Below are 16113 nucleotides of genomic sequence, written 5' to 3'. Positions count from 1 at the left end.
GAGCTGTGATATCATCTATTGTGAATGGTGGGTCCTGTGTTATCTACTGTATATAGAGGTGTTATCAGTCATTGTACAGGAGGAGGAGGTGAGCTGTGATATCACCTAATGTGAATGGTGGATCCTGTGTTATCTACTGTATATAGAGGTGTTATCAGTCATTGTACAGGAGGAGGAAAAGTTGAGCTGTGACATCACCTATTGTGAATGGTGGATCCAGTGTTATCTGCTGTATATAGAGGTGTTATCAGTCATTGTACAGGAGGAGGAGGTGAGCTGTGATATCACCTATTGTGAATGATGGATCCTGTATTATCTACTGTATATAGAGGTGTTTTTTTTTTCCAGTCAAGATGGGGTGGAGACTGTACATTAATGAGAAAAAGTGAACTTTAATGAATTTACCAAATTCCTGCAATGAAACAAAAAGTGAAATATGTAATGGGGTCTGAATACTTTCCGTAGCCACTGTACAGAGAGGAGGAGGAAGTGAGATATGTCCATCACTACTGACATAGGGGAAAATGATTAAATTCAAGCTCTGTGACCATTGGTGAGGTTATTGTGGAGAAGGTGAGCTGTGACATCACCTATTGTGAATGGTGGATCCTGTGTTATCTACTGTATATAGAGGTGTTATCAGTCATTGTACAGGAGGAGGAGGTGGGCTGTGACATCACCTATTGTGAATGGTGGATCCTGTGTTATCCGCTGTATATAGAGGTGTTATCAGTCATTGTACAGGAGGAGGAGGAGAGCTGTGATATCACCTATTGTGAATGATGGATCCTGTGTTATCTACTGTATATAGAGGTGTTATCAGTCATTGTACAGGAGGAGGAGGAGGTGAGCTGTGATATCATCTATTGTGAATGGTGGGTCCTGTGTTATCTACTGTATATAGAGGTGTTATCAGTCATTGTACAGGAGGAGGAGGTGAGCTGTGATATCACCTAATGTGAATGGTGGATCCTGTGTTATCTGTTGTGAATTCTGTGGCTGAATTCACTCCTGTGGTCACAAGTGGTACTGCAGCTTCTGAGCTTCCTCCCTCAGGTGTTCTGGTGAGCTCGTTAACTGCTTCATTACTTAACTCCGCCTGATGCTGCTATCCTTGCTCCTTGTCAATGTTTCAGTGTTGGTTCTGAGCTTCTCCTGATTGTTCCTGTGACCTGCTGCTCTGTATAGCTAAGTGCTTTTTGCTTTTTTGTTGCTTTTTTTCTGTCCAGCTTGTCTTTTGTTTTGCTGGAAGCTCTGAGACGCAAAGGGTGTACCGCCATGCCGTTAGTTCGGCACGGTGGGGTTTTTTTTGCCCCCTTTGCGTGGTTTTGCTTTAGGGTTTTTTGTAGACTGCAAAGTTCGCTTTACTGTCCTCGCTCTGTCCTAGAATATCGGGCCCCACTTTGCTGAATCTATTTCATCCCTACGTTTTGTCTTTTCATCTTACTCACAGTCATTATATGTGGGGGGCTGCCTTTTCCTTTGGGGAATTTCTCTGGGGCAAGTCAGGCCTATTTTTCTATCTTCAGGCTAGCTAGTTTCTTAGGCTGTGCCGAGTTGCCTAGGTAGTTGTTAGGCGCAATCCACAGCCGCTTTTAGTTGTGTTTAGGATAGGATCAGGTGTGCAGTCTACAGAGTTTCCACGTCTCAGAGCTCGTTCTTGTATTTTTGGGTATTTGTCAGATCACTGTGTGCGCTCTGATCGCTAAGCACACTGTGTTTCTGGATTGCCTTCATAACACCTGTCATTAGCAAACATAACAGTACAAGGAGCCCAACTAATGATTCTCAATAGAGGGAAAGAAAAAGTTCTGACATCATTTTTTTTTTTTTTTTTTTCTGCTCTGTGTTCACTTTTTTTTTCCCCCTAGACATTAGAGTGCTTCAGGACACAGGTGTGGACATGGATATTCAGGGTCTGTGCTCTTCAATGGATAATCTCGTTATAAATGTACAAAAAATTCAAGATACTATTGATCAGAAATCTATGTTAGAACCAAGAATTCCTATTCCTGATTTGTTTTTTGGAGATAGAACTAAGTTTCTAAGTTTCAAAAATAATTGTAAGCTATTTCTGGCCTTGAAACCTCATTCTTCTGGTAATCCTATTCAACAGGTTTTGATTATTATTTCTTTTTTGCGCGGCGACCCTCAAGACTGGGCATTTTCTCTTGCGCCAGGAGACCCTGCATTGAGTAGTGTCGATGCGTTTTTCCTGGCGCTCGGATTGCTGTACGATGAGCCTAATTCAGTGGATCAGGCTGAGAAAAATTTGCTGGCTTTGTGCCAGGGTCAGGATGATATAGAAGTATATTGTCAGAAATTTAGGAAATGGTCAGTACTCACTCTGTGGAATGAATCTGCGCTGGCAGCTTTGTTCAGAAAGGGTCTCTCTGAGGCTCTTAAGGATGTCATGGTGGGATTTCCTATGCCTGCTGGTTTGAATGAGTCTTTGTCTTTGGCCATTCAGATCGGTCGACGCTTGCGCGAGCGTAAATCTGTGCACCATTTGGCGGTACTGCCTGAGGTTAAACCTGAGCCTATGCAGTGCGATAGGACTATGACTAGAGTTGAACGGCAGGAATACAGACGTCTGAATGGTCTGTGTTTCTACTGTGGTGATTCCACTCATGCTATTTCTGATTGTCCTAAGCGCACTAAGCGGTCCGCTAGGTCTGCCGTCATTGGTACTGTACAGTCCAAATTCCTTCTGTCCATTACCTTGATATGCTCTTTGTCGTCGTTTTCTGTCATGGCGTTTGTGGATTCAGGCGCTGCCCTGAATCTGATGGATTTGGATTATGCTAAACGTTGTGGGTTTTTCTTGGAGCCTTTGCGGTGTCCTATTCCGTTGAGAGGAATTGATGCTACACCTTTGGCCAAGAATAAACCTCAGTACTGGGCCCAGCTGACCATGTGCATGGCTCCTGCACATCAGGAAGTTATTCGCTTTCTGGTGTTGCATAATCTGCATGATGTGGTCGTGTTGGGGTTGCCATGGCTACAAACCCATAATCCAGTATTGGATTGGAATTCCATGTCGGTATCCAGCTGGGGTTGTCAGGGGGTACATGGTGATGTTCCATTTTTGTCGATTTCGTCATCCACCCCTTCTGAGGTCCCAGAGTTCTTGTCTGATTATCAGGATGTATTTGAAGAGCCCAAGTCCGACGCTCTACCTCCGCATAGGGATTGTGATTGTGCTATCAATTTGATTCCTGGTAGTAAATTCCCTAAAGGTCGATTATTTAATTTATCCGTGCCCGAACACGCCGCTATGCGCAGTTATGTGAAGGAGTCCCTGGAGAAGGGACATATTCGCCCATCGTCATCACCACTGGGAGCAGGGTTCTTCTTTGTAGCTAAGAAGGATGGTTCGCTGAGACCGTGTATTGATTACCGCCTTCTTAATAAGATCACTGTTAAATTTCAGTATCCCTTGCCATTGTTATCTGACTTGTTTGCTCGGATTAAGGGGGCTAGTTGGTTCACTAAGATAGATCTTCGTGGTGCGTATAATCTGGTGAGAATCAGGCAAGGAGATGAATGGAAAACTGCATTCAATACGCCCGAGGGTCATTTTGAGTATCTAGTGATGCCGTTCGGACTTGCCAATGCTCCATCTGTGTTTCAGTCTTTTATGCATGACATCTTCCGTGAGTATCTGGATAAATTCCTGATTGTTTACTTGGATGACATTTTGATCTTCTCAGATGATTGGGAGTCTCATGTGAAGCAGGTCAGAATGGTTTTTCAGGTCCTGCGTTCTAACTCTTTGTTTGTGAAGGGATCAAAGTGTCTCTTCGGTGTGCAGAAAGTTTCATTTTTGGGGTTCATCTTTACCCCTTCTACTATCGAGATGGATCCAGTTAAGGTCCAAGCCATCCAGGATTGGATTCAGCCGACATCTCTGAAAAGTCTGCAAAAGTTCCTGGGCTTTGCTAATTTTTATCGTCGCTTCATCTGTAATTTTTCTAGCATTGCCAAACCATTGACCGATTTGACCAAGAAGGGTGCTGATTTGGTTAATTGGTCTTCTGCTGCCGTGGAAGCTTTTCAGGAGTTGAAGCGTCGTTTTTGTTCTGCCCCTGTGTTGTGTCAGCCAGATGTTTCTCTTCCGTTCCAGGTCGAGGTTGATGCTTCTGAGATTGGAGCAGGGGCGGTTTTGTCACAGAGAGGTTCTGATTGCTCAGTGATGAAACCATGTGCTTTCTTTTCCAGGAAGTTTTCGCCCGCTGAGCGTAATTATGATGTGGGCAATCGAGAGTTGCTGGCCATGAAGTGGGCATTCGAGGAGTGGCGTCATTGGCTTGAAGGAGCTAAGCATCGCGTGGTGGTATTGACTGATCATAAGAACTTGACTTATCTCGAGTCTGCCAAGCGCTTGAATCCTAGACAGGCCCGTTGGTCGTTATTTTTTGCCCGCTTCGACTTTGTGATTTCGTACCTTCCGGGCTCTAAAAATGTGAAGGCGGATGCTCTGTCTAGGAGTTTTGTGCCTGACTCTCCGGGTTTATCTGAGCCAGCGGGTATCCTCAAGGAAGGAGTCATTGTGTCTGCCATCTCCCCTGATTTGCGGCGGGTGCTGCAAAAATTTCAGGCGAATAAACCTGATCGTTGTCCAGCAGAGAAACTGTTCGTCCCTGATAGGTGGACTAATAAACTTATCTCTGAACTTCATTGTTCGGTGTTGGCTGGTCATCCTGGAATCTTTGGTACCAGAGAGTTAGTGGCTAGATCCTTCTGGTGGCCATCTCTGTCACGGGATGTACGTACTTTTGTGCAGTCCTGTGGGATTTGTGCTAGGGCTAAGCCCTGCTGTTCTCGTGCCAGTGGGTTGCTTTTGCCCTTGCCGGTCCCAAAGAGGCCTTGGACACATATTTCGATGGATTTCATTTCTGACCTTCCCGTTTCTCAAAAGATGTCAGTCATTTGGGTGGTCTGTGATCGCTTTTCTAAAATGGTCCATCTGGTGCCCTTGGCTAAATTGCCTTCCTCCTCTGATTTGGTACCTTTGTTCTTTCAGCATGTGGTTCGGTTGCATGGCATTCCTGAGAATATTGTTTCTGACAGAGGTTCCCAGTTTGTTTCAAGGTTCTGGCGAGCCTTTTGTGGTAGGATGGGCATTGACCTATCCTTTTCCTCGGCTTTCCATCCTCAGACTAATGGCCAGACCGAACGAACCAATCAGACCTTGGAAACATATCTGAGATGTTTTGTTTCTGCAGACCAGGATGATTGGGTGTCCTTTTTGCCGTTGGCTGAGTTCGCCCTTAATAATCGGGCCAGCTCGGCTACCTTGGTTTCTCCATTTTTTTGCAATTCTGGGTTCCATCCTCGTTTCTCTTCAGGACAGCTTGAGTCTTCGGACTGTCCTGGTGTGGATTCTGTGGTGGATAGGTTGCAGCAGATCTGGACTCAGGTAGTGGACAATTTGATCTTGTCCCAGGAGAAAGCTCAACTTTTCGCTAATCGCAGACGCCGTGTGGGTCCCCGACTTCGTGTTGGGGATCTGGTTTGGTTATCTTCTCGTCATATTCCTATGAAGGTTTCCTCTCCTAAATTTAAACCTCGTTTTATTGGTCCGTATAGGATTTCTGAGGTTCTCAATCCTGTGTCTTTTCGTTTGACCCTCCCAGACTCCTTTTCCATACATAATGTATTCCATAGGTCGTTGTTGCGGAGATACGTGGCACCTATGGTTCCATCTGTTGAGCCTCCTGCCCCGGTTTTGGTGGAGGGGGAATTGGAGTATATTGTGGAGAAGATTTTGGATTCTCGTGTTTCTAGACGGAAACTCCAGTATCTGGTTAAATGGAAGGGTTATGCTCAGGAAGATAATTCCTGGGTTTTTGCCTCTGATGTTCATGCTTCCGATCTTGTTCGTGCCTTTCATGCGGCTCATCCTGGTCGGCCTGGGGGCTCTGGTGAGGGTTCGGTGACCCCTCCTCAAGGGGGGGGTACTGTTGTGAATTCTGTGGCTGAATTCACTCCTGTGGTCACAAGTGGTACTGCAGCTTCTGAGCTTCCTCCCTCAGGTGTTCTGGTGAGCTCGTTAACTGCTTCATTACTTAACTCCGCCTGATGCTGCTATCCTTGCTCCTTGTCAATGTTTCAGTGTTGGTTCTGAGCTTCTCCTGATTGTTCCTGTGACCTGCTGCTCTGTATAGCTAAGTGCTTTTTGCTTTTTTGTTGCTTTTTTTCTGTCCAGCTTGTCTTTTGTTTTGCTGGAAGCTCTGAGACGCAAAGGGTGTACCGCCGTGCCGTTAGTTCGGCACGGTGGGTTTTTTTTTGCCCCCTTTGCGTGGTTTTGCTTTAGGGTTTTTTGTAGACTGCAAAGTTCGCTTTACTGTCCTCGCTCTGTCCTAGAATATCGGGCCCGACTTTGCTGAATCTATTTCATCCCTACGTTTTGTCTTTTCATCTTACTCACAGTCATTATATGTGGGGGGCTGCCTTTTCCTTTGGGGAATTTCTCTGGGGCAAGTCAGGCCTATTTTTCTATCTTCAGGCTAGCTAGTTTCTTAGGCTGTGCCGAGTTGCCTAGGTAGTTGTTAGGCGCAATCCACAGCCGCTTTTAGTTGTGTTTAGGATAGGATCAGGTGTGCAGTCTACAGAGTTTCCACGTCTCAGAGCTCGTTCTTGTATTTTTGGGTATTTGTCAGATCACTGTGTGCGCTCTGATCGCTAAGCACACTGTGTTTCTGGATTGCCTTCATAACACCTGTCATTAGCAAACATAACAGTTATCTACTGTATATAGAGGTGTTATCAGTCATTGTACAGGACGAGGAGGTGAGCTGTGATATCACCTATTGTGAATGATGGATCCTGTGTTATCTACTGTATATAGAGGTGTTATCAGTCATTGTACAGGAGGGGGAGGTGAGCTGTGACATTATCTATTGTGAATGGTGGATCCTGTGTGATCTCCTGTATATAGAGGTGTTATCAGTCATTGTACAGGAAGAGGAGGTGAGCTGTGACATCAACTATTGTGAATGGTGGATCCTGTGTTATCTACTGTATATAGAGGTGTTATCAGTCATTGTACAGGATGAGGAGGAGAGCTGTGATATCACCTATTGTGAATGGTGGATCCTGTGTTATCCGCTGTATATAGGGGTGTTATCAGTCATTGTACAGGAGGAGGAGGTGGCCTGTGACATCACCTATTGTGAATGATGGATCCTGTGTTATCTACTGTATATAGAGGTGTTATCAGTCATTGTACAGGAGGAGGAGGAGGTGAGCTGTGATATCATCTATTGTGAATGGTGGATCCTGTGTTATCTCCTGTATATAGAGGTGTTATCAGTCATTGTACAGGAGGAGGAGGAGAGCTGTGATATCACCTATTGTGAATGATGGATCCTGTGTTATCTACTGTATATAGAGGTGTTATCAGTCATTGCACAGGAGGAGGAGAGCTGTGATATCATCTATTGTGAATGGTGGATCCTTTGTTATCTCCTGTATATAGAGGTGTTATCAGTCATTGTACAGGAGGAGGAGGTGAGCTGTGACATCTATTGTGAATGATGGATCCTGTGTTATCTACTGTATATAGAGGTGTTATCAGTCATTATACAGAAGGAGGAGGTGAGCTGTGACATCCATTATGAATAGTGTTATCACTGAGAAGTGATTTGTTCGGAGCAGCAGCCTAATATTTGGCTTAATAGACAGGCTGAAAACTTCTAGATATGAGGACTGTTTCTATGTGTAGATCGTGGCATTGAAAACAAAAAAAAGCTTCACTATAAGGCTATGTGCACACGGTGCGGATTTTGCTGCAGATCTGCAGCGTTTCTGCAGCTGCGGATCCGCAGCAGTTTCCCATGAGGTTACTGTTCAATGTAAACCTATGGGAAACTGAAAATGTTGTGCACATGCTGCGGAAAAAACGTGTGGGAACGCAGCGGTTTACAATCCGCAGCATGTCACTTCTTTGTGCAGAATCGCAGCAATTCTGCACACATACTAATGCATTGATCCGCTTACTTCCCGCATGGGGCTATGCCCACGATGCGGGAAGTAAGCGGATAATGTGCGGATGGTACCCGGGGTGGAGGAGAGGAGACTCTCCTCCAGGCCCTGGGAACCATATTTGTGGTAAAAAAAACAGAATTAAAATAAAAAATAATGATATACTCACCTCTCAGCGCTGCACGCGGCCGTCCGCTCGCAGGGTTGCTGTGCGAGCAGGGCCTGCGATGATGTTGCGGTCACATGACCATGACGTCACGAAGGTCCTTGTCGCATACCATCTTTGGAACCGGACCGCCGCGTGCAGCGACGAGGAGATCGGGACGTCGGGGGGTGAGTATAACCATTTTTTTAAATTATTTTTAACATTACTATTGATGCTGCATATGCAGCATCAATAGCAAAACAAGTGTAGGAGTAAAACCCGCAGCGGAACCCGCAACACAAACCGCGATAAATCTGCAGGGATAACCGCAGCGGGTTTGCCCTGCAGATTTATCAAATCCGCTGCGGGAGAACCCGCGGGGACCCGAACCTACGTGTGCACATAGCCTAAGACCTCCTGACGTGCGGTGACATGATCCATTCTGGCTGCTCGGTTATATCGGGATGGATCGGTATCGCCGCACATTGTGGACAGGGGAGGAGCGCTGCTCCCACTGTCCTCTGTATGTTCAGCATTCGATGAGACGCTCTTTTTTTTTTTCCTTTTCTTTTGGCCTTATCCCTGTGTGAACCAAGATGGAGGGAGCTGGTGAGTGCTGCTCTGGAGGAGACGGCGCTGGTGAGTGCTGCTCTGGCGGAGACGGCGCTGATGAGTGCTGCTCTGGAGGAGACGGCACTGGTGAGTGCTACTCTGGAGGGGACGGAGCTGGCGAGAGTGCTGCTCTGGAGGGGATGGCGGCAGCCCTCTGTTCTCACGGTTCACTATAAAACCTGTCAGAAGCGTCTGGATCCGACCTGATGTCACTAAGTGCAGACGTCCTCAGTCATTCTCTGCATATTGTCTGTGATGAATGTTAGATCGATATATTGTGACGGGACCCCTGTATTACACTTCAGATTGCTGCTCTTGGGGCACAGACACTTTTATCTGGCTTCTAGGAGCCAATACATTTTTACACTGACAGAATTCTGCCTCCAAATCACAAAGTGACACAAGAAAGTGAGAAAATCCCGGGAGAAGCGCAGGAAGGATGGGGGAGAAGCGAAGGAAGGATGGGGAGAAGCGCAGGAAGAATGGGGAGAAGTGCAGGAAGAATGGGGAGAAGCGCAGGAAGGATGGGGGAGAAGCGCAGTAATGATGGGGGAGAAGCATAGGAAGGAGGGGGAGAAGCGCAGGAAGAATGGGGAGAAGCGCAGGAAGGATGGGGGAGAAGCGCAGTAATGATGGGGGAGAAGCGTAGGAAGGATGGGGAGAAGCGCAGGAAGGATGGGTAGAAGCGCAGTAATGATGGGGGAGAAGCGTAGGAAGGAGGGGGAGAAGTGCAGGAAAAATGGGGAGAAGCGCAGGAAGGATGGGGGAGAAGCGCAGTAATGATGGAGGAGAAGCGCAGGAAGGATGGGGGAGAAGCGCAGGAAGGATGGGGGAGAAGCGCAGGAAGGATGGGGAGAAGCGCAGGAAGGATGGGGAGAAGCGCAGGAGGGATGGGGTGAAGCGCATGAAGGATGGGGGAGAAGCGCAGGAAGGATGGGGGAGAAGCGCAGGAAGGATGGGGGAGAAGCGCAGGAAGGATGGGGGAGAAGCGTAGGAAGGATGGGGAGAAGCGCAGGAAGGATGGGGTGAAGCGTAGGAAGGATGGGGGAGAAGCGCAGGAAGGATGGGGGAGAAGCGCAGGAAGGATGGGGAGAAGCGCAGGAAGGATGGGGGAGAAGCGCAGGAAGGATGGGGAGAAGCGCAGGAAGGATGGGGAGAAGCGTAGGAAGGATGGGGAGAAGCGCAGGAAGGATGGGGTGAAGCGTAGGAAGGATGGGGGAGAAGCGCAGGTAGGATGGGGGAGAAGCGCAGGAAGGATGGGGGAGAAGCGCAGGAAGGATGGGGGAGAAGCGCAGGAAGGATGGGGAGAAGCGCAGGAAGGATGGGGGAGGAGCGCAGGAAGGATGGGGGAGAAGCGCAGGAAGGATGGGGGAGAAGCGCAGGAAGGATGGGGAGAAGCGCAGGAAGGATGAGGAGAAGCGCAGGAAGGATGGGGGAGAAGCGCAGGAAGGATGGGGAGAAGCGCAGGAAGGATGGGGAGAAGTGCAGGAAGGATGGGGGGAGAAGCGCAGGAAGGATGGGGAGAAGCGCAGGAAGGATGGGGGGAGAAGCGCAGGAAGGATGGGGGAGAAGCGCAGGAAGGATGGGGAGAAGCGCAGGAAGGATGGGGGAGAAGCGCAGGAAGGATGGGGGAGAAGCGCAGGAAGGATGGGGGGAGAAGCGCAGGAAGGATGGGGAGAAGCGAAGGAAGGATGGGGAGAAGCGCAGGAAGAATGGGGAGAAGTGCAGGAAGAATGGGGAGAAGCGCAGGAAGGATGGGGGAGAAGCGCAGTAATGATGGGGGAGAAGCATAGGAAGGAGGGGGAGAAGCGCAGGAAGAATGGGGAGAAGCGCAGGAAGGATGGGGGAGAAGCGCAGTAATGATGGGGGAGAAGCGTAGGAAGGATGGGGAGAAGCGCAGGAAGGATGGGTAGAAGCGCAGTAATGATGGGGGAGAAGCGTAGGAAGGAGGGGGAGAAGTGCAGGAAAAATGGGGAGAAGCGCAGGAAGGATGGGGGAGAAGCGCAGTAATGATGGAGGAGAAGCGCAGGAAGGATGGGGGAGAAGCGCAGGAAGGATGGGGGAGAAGCGCAGGAAGGATGGGGAGAAGCGCAGGAAGGATGGGGAGAAGCGCAGGAGGGATGGGGTGAAGCGCATGAAGGATGGGGGAGAAGCGCAGGAAGGATGGGGGAGAAGCGCAGGAAGGATGGGGGAGAAGCGCAGGAAGGATGGGGGAGAAGCGTAGGAAGGATGGGGAGAAGCGCAGGAAGGATGGGGTGAAGCGTAGGAAGGATGGGGGAGAAGCGCAGGAAGGATGGGGGAGAAGCGCAGGAAGGATGGGGAGAAGCGCAGGAAGGATGGGGGAGAAGCGCAGGAAGGATGGGGAGAAGCGCAGGAAGGATGGGGAGAAGCGTAGGAAGGATGGGGAGAAGCGCAGGAAGGATGGGGTGAAGCGTAGGAAGGATGGGGGAGAAGCGCAGGTAGGATGGGGGAGAAGCGCAGGAAGGATGGGGGAGAAGCGCAGGAAGGATGGGGGAGAAGCGCAGGAAGGATGGGGAGAAGCGCAGGAAGGATGGGGGAGGAGCGCAGGAAGGATGGGGGAGAAGCGCAGGAAGGATGGGGGAGAAGCGCAGGAAGGATGGGGAGAAGCGCAGGAAGGATGAGGAGAAGCGCAGGAAGGATGGGGGAGAAGCGCAGGAAGGATGGGGAGAAGCGCAGGAAGGATGGGGAGAAGTGCAGGAAGGATGGGGGGAGAAGCGCAGGAAGGATGGGGAGAAGCGCAGGAAGGATGGGGGGAGAAGCGCAGGAAGGATGGGGGAGAAGCGCAGGAAGGATGGGGAGAAGCGCAGGAAGGATGGGGGAGAAGCGCAGGAAGGATGGGGGAGAAGCGCAGGAAGGATGGGGGGAGAAGCGCAGGAAGGATGGGGAGAAGCGCAGGAAGGATGGGGAGAAGCGCAGGAAGGATGGGGGAGAAGCGCAGGAAGGATGGGGGAGAAGCGCAGAAAGGATGGGGGAGAAGCGCAGGAAGGATGGGGAGAAGCGCAGGAAGGATGAGGAGAAGCGCAGGAAGGATGGGGGAGAAGCGCAGGAAGGATGGGGAGAAGCGCAGGAAGGATGGGGGAGAAGCGCAGGAAGGATGGGGGGAGAAGCGCAGGAAGGATGGGGGAGAAGCGCAGGAAGGATGGGGAGAAGCGCAGGAAGGATGGGGGAGAAGCGCAGGAAGGATGGGGGAGAAGCGCAGGAAGGATGGGGGGAGAAGCGCAGGAAGGATGGAGAGAAGCGCAGGAAGGATGGGGAGAAGCGCAGGAAGGATGGGGGAGAAGCGCAGGAAGGATGGGGGGAGAAGCGCAGGAAGGATGGGGAGAAGCGCAGGAAGGATGGGGAGAAGCGCAGGAAGGATGGGGAGAAGCGCAGGAAGGATGGGGAGAAGCGCAGGAAGGATGGGGGAGAAGCGCAGGAAGGATGGGGAGAAGCGCAGGAAGGATGGGGAGAAGCGCAGGAAGGATGGGGAGAAGCGCAGGAAGGATGGGGAGAAGCGCAGGAAGGATGGGGAGAAGCGCAGGAAGGATGGGGAGAAGCGCAGGAAGGATGGGGGAGAAGCGCAGGAAGGATGGGGAGAAGCGCAGGAAGGATGGGGGGAGAAGCGCAGGAAGGATGGGGGAGAAGCGCAGGAAGGATGGGGAGAAGCGCAGGAAGGATGGGGAGAAGTGCAGGAAGGATGGGGGGAGAAGCGCAGGAAGGATGGGGAGAAGCGCAGGAAGGATGGGGAGAAGCGCAGGAAGGATGGGGAGAAGCGCAGGAAGGATGGGGGAGAAGCGCAGGAAGGATGGGGAGAAGCTCAGGAAGGATGGGGGAGAAGCGCAGGAAGGATGGGGGGAGAAGCGCAGGAAGGCTGGGGGGAGAAGCGCTGGAAGGATGGGGGAGAAGCGCAGGAAGGATGGGGGGAGAAGCGCTGGAAGGATGGGGAGAAGCGCAGGAAGGATGGGGAGAAGCGCAGGAAGGATGGGGGAGAAGCGCAGGAAGGATGGGGGGAGAAGTGCAGGAAGGATGGGGGAGAAGCGCAGGAAGGATGGGGGAGAAGCGCAGGAAGGATGGGGGAGAAGCGCAGGAAGGATGGGGGAGAAGCGCAGGAAGGATGGGGGAGAAGCGCAGGAAGGATGGGGAGAAGCGCAGGAAGGATGGGGGAGAAGCGCAGGAAGGATGGGGGAGAAGCGCAGGAAGGATGGGGGGAGAAGCGCAGGAAGGATGGGGGAGAAGCGCAGGAAGGATGGGGAGAAGCGCAGGAAGGATGGGGGAGAAGCGCAGGAAGGATGGGGGGAGAAGCGCAGGAAGGATGGGGAGAAGCGCAGGAAGGATGGGGGAGAAGCGCAGGAAGGATGGGGGAGAAGCGCAGGAAGGATGGGGAGAAGCGCAGGAAGGATGAGGAGAAGCGCAGGAAGGATGTAAAGTCTTGTCTAAAGTCCACTTTAAGGGAGGATATTAGCGAAGGAAATGAGGATGTCGAGTCCATATGGGTCGAAATTCATGGAGGGAAAAATGGTAACAAAATTCTCATTGGGGTCTGTTACAAACCCCCAAATATAACAGAAACCATGGAAAGTCTACTTCTAAAGCAGATAGATGAAGCTGCAACCCATAATGAGGTCCTGGTTATGGGGGACTTTAACTACCCGGATATTAACTGGGAAACAGAAACCTGTGAAACCCATAAAGGCAACAGGTTTCTGCTAATAACCAAGAAAAATTAGCTTTCACAATTGGTGCAGAATCCAACCAGAGGAGCAGCACTTTTAGACCTAATACTATCTAATAGACCTGACAGAATAACAAATCTGCAGGTGGTCGGGCATCTAGGAAATAGCGACCACAATATTGTACAGTTTCACCTGTCTTTCACTAGGGGGACTTGTCAGGGAGTCACAAAAACACTGAACTTTAGGAAGGCAAAGTTTGACCAGCTTAGAGATGCCCTTAATCTGGTAGACTGGGACAATATCCTCAGAAATAAGAATACAGATAATAAATGGGAAATGTTTAAGAACATCCTAAATAGGCAGTGTAAGCGGTTTATACCTTGAGGGAATAAAAGGACTAGAAATAGGAAAAACCCAATGTGGCTAAACAAAGAAGTAAGACAGGCAATTAACAGTAAAAAGAAAGCATTTGCACTACTAAAGCAGGATGGCACCATTGAAGCTCTAAAAAACTATAGGGAGAAAAATACTTTATCTAAAAAACTAATTAAAGCTGCCAAAAAGGAAACAGAGAAGCACATTGCTAAGGAGAGTAAAACTAATCCCAAACTGTTCTTCAACTATATCAATAGTAAAAGAATAAAAACTGAAAATGTAGGCCCCTTAAAAAATAGTGAGGAAAGAATGGTTGTAGATGACGAGGAAAAAGCTAACATATTAAACACCTTCTTCTCCACGGTATTCATGGTGAAAAATGAAATGCTAGGTGAAATCCCAAGAAACAATGAAAACCCTATATTAAGGGTCACCAATCTAACCCAAGAAGAGGTGCGAAACTGGCTAAATAAGATTAAAATAGATAAATCGCCGGGTCCGGATGGCATACACCCACGAGTACTAAGAGAACTAAGTAATGTAATAGATAAACCATTATTTCTTATTTTTAGGGACTCTATAGCGACAGGGTCTGTTCCGCAGGATTGGCGCATAGCAAATGTGGTGCCAATATTCAAAAAGGGCTCTAAAAGTGAACCTGGAAATTATAGGCCAGTAAGTCTAACCTCTATTGTTGGTAAAATATTTGAAGGGTTTCTGAGGGATGTTATTCTGGATTATCTCAATGAGAATAACTGTTTAACTCCATATCAGCATGGGTTTATGAGAAATCGCTCCTGTCAAACCAATCTAATCAGTTTTTATGAAGAGGTAAGCTATAGGCTGGACCACGGTGAGTCATTGGACGTGGTATATCTCGATTTTTCCAAAGCGTTTGATACCGTGCCGCACAAGAGGTTGGTACACAAAATGAGAATGCTTGGTCTGGGGGAAAATGTGTGTAAATGGGTTAGTAACTGGCTTAGTGATAGAAAGCAGAGGGTGGTTATAAATGGTATAGTCTCTAACTGGGTCGCTGTGACCAGTGGGGTACCGCAGGGGTCAGTATTGGGACCTGTTCTCTTCAACATATTCATTAATGATCTGGTAGAAGGTTTACACAGTAAAATATCGATATTTGCAGATGATACAAAACTATGTAAAGCAGTTAATACAAGAGAAGATAGTATTCTGCTACAGATGGATCTGGATAAGTTGGAAACTTGGGCTGAAAGGTGGCAGATGAGGTTTAACAATGATAAATGTAAGGTTATACACATGGGAAGAAGGAATCAATATCACCATTACACACTGAACGGGAAACCACTGGGTAAATCTGACAGGGAGAAGGACTTGGGGATCCTAGTTAATGATAATCTTACCTGGAGCAGCCAGTGCCAGGCAGCAGCTGCCAAGGCAAACAGGATCATGGGGTGCATTTAAAGAGGTCTGGATACACATGATGAGAGCATTATACTGCCTCTGTACAAATCCCTAGTTAGACCGCACATGGAGTACTGTGTCCAGTTTTGGGCACCGGTGCTCAGGAAGGATATAATGGAACTAGAGAGAGTACAAAGGAGGGCAACAAAATTAATAAAGGGGATGGGAGAACTACAATACCCAGATAGATTAGCGAAATTAGGATTATTTAGTCTAGAAAAAAGACGACTGAGGGGCGATCTAATAACCATGTATAAGTATATAAGGGGACAATACAAATATCTCGCTGAGGATCTGTTTATACCAAGGAAGGTGACGGGCACAAGGGGGCATTCTTTGCGTCTGGAGGAGAGAAGGTTTTTCCACCAACATAGAAGAGGATTCTTTACTGTTAGGGCAGTGAGAATCTGGAATTGCTTGCCTGAGGAGGTGGTGATGGCTAACTCAGTCGAGGGGTTCAAGAGAGGCCTGGATGTCTTCCTGGAGCAGAACAATATTGTATCATACAATTGTTAGGTTCTGTAGAAGGACGTAGATCTGGGGATTTATTATGATGGAATATAGGCTGAACTGGATGGACAAATGTCTTTTTTCGGCCTTACTAACTATGTTACTATGTTACTATGATGGGGGAGAAGCGCAGGAAGGATGGGGAGAAGCGCAGGAAGGATGGGGAGAAGTGCAGGAAGGATGGGGGGAGAAGCGCAGGAAGGATGGGGAGAAGCGCAGGAAGGATGGGGAGAAGCGCAGGAAGGATGGGGGAGAAGCGCAGGAAGGATGGGGGGAGAAGCGCAGGAAGGATGGGGAGAAGCGCAGGAAGGATGGGGGAGAAGCGCAGGAAGGATGGGGAGAAGCGCAGGAAGGATGGGGAGAAGC

The 16113-nt window shown here is 49.1% G+C and overlaps 1 protein-coding gene across 2 annotated transcripts in view; it reads right to left on the bottom strand.

Annotated features, from left to right (window-relative positions):
- Positions 1–16113, bottom strand: part of LOC138657326 (putative N-acetyltransferase 8B) — a 41938-nt gene that overhangs the window by 18675 nt on the left and 7150 nt on the right. The window lies entirely within an intron of this gene.

Source organism: Ranitomeya imitator, chromosome 1 (genome assembly GCF_032444005.1).
Source record: "Ranitomeya imitator isolate aRanImi1 chromosome 1, aRanImi1.pri, whole genome shotgun sequence".
NCBI classification, from domain to species: Eukaryota; Metazoa; Chordata; class Amphibia; order Anura; family Dendrobatidae; genus Ranitomeya; species Ranitomeya imitator.
The sequence above is the reverse complement of the archived record's forward strand: the minus strand, read 5'-3'. Positions and strand labels throughout refer to the sequence as shown.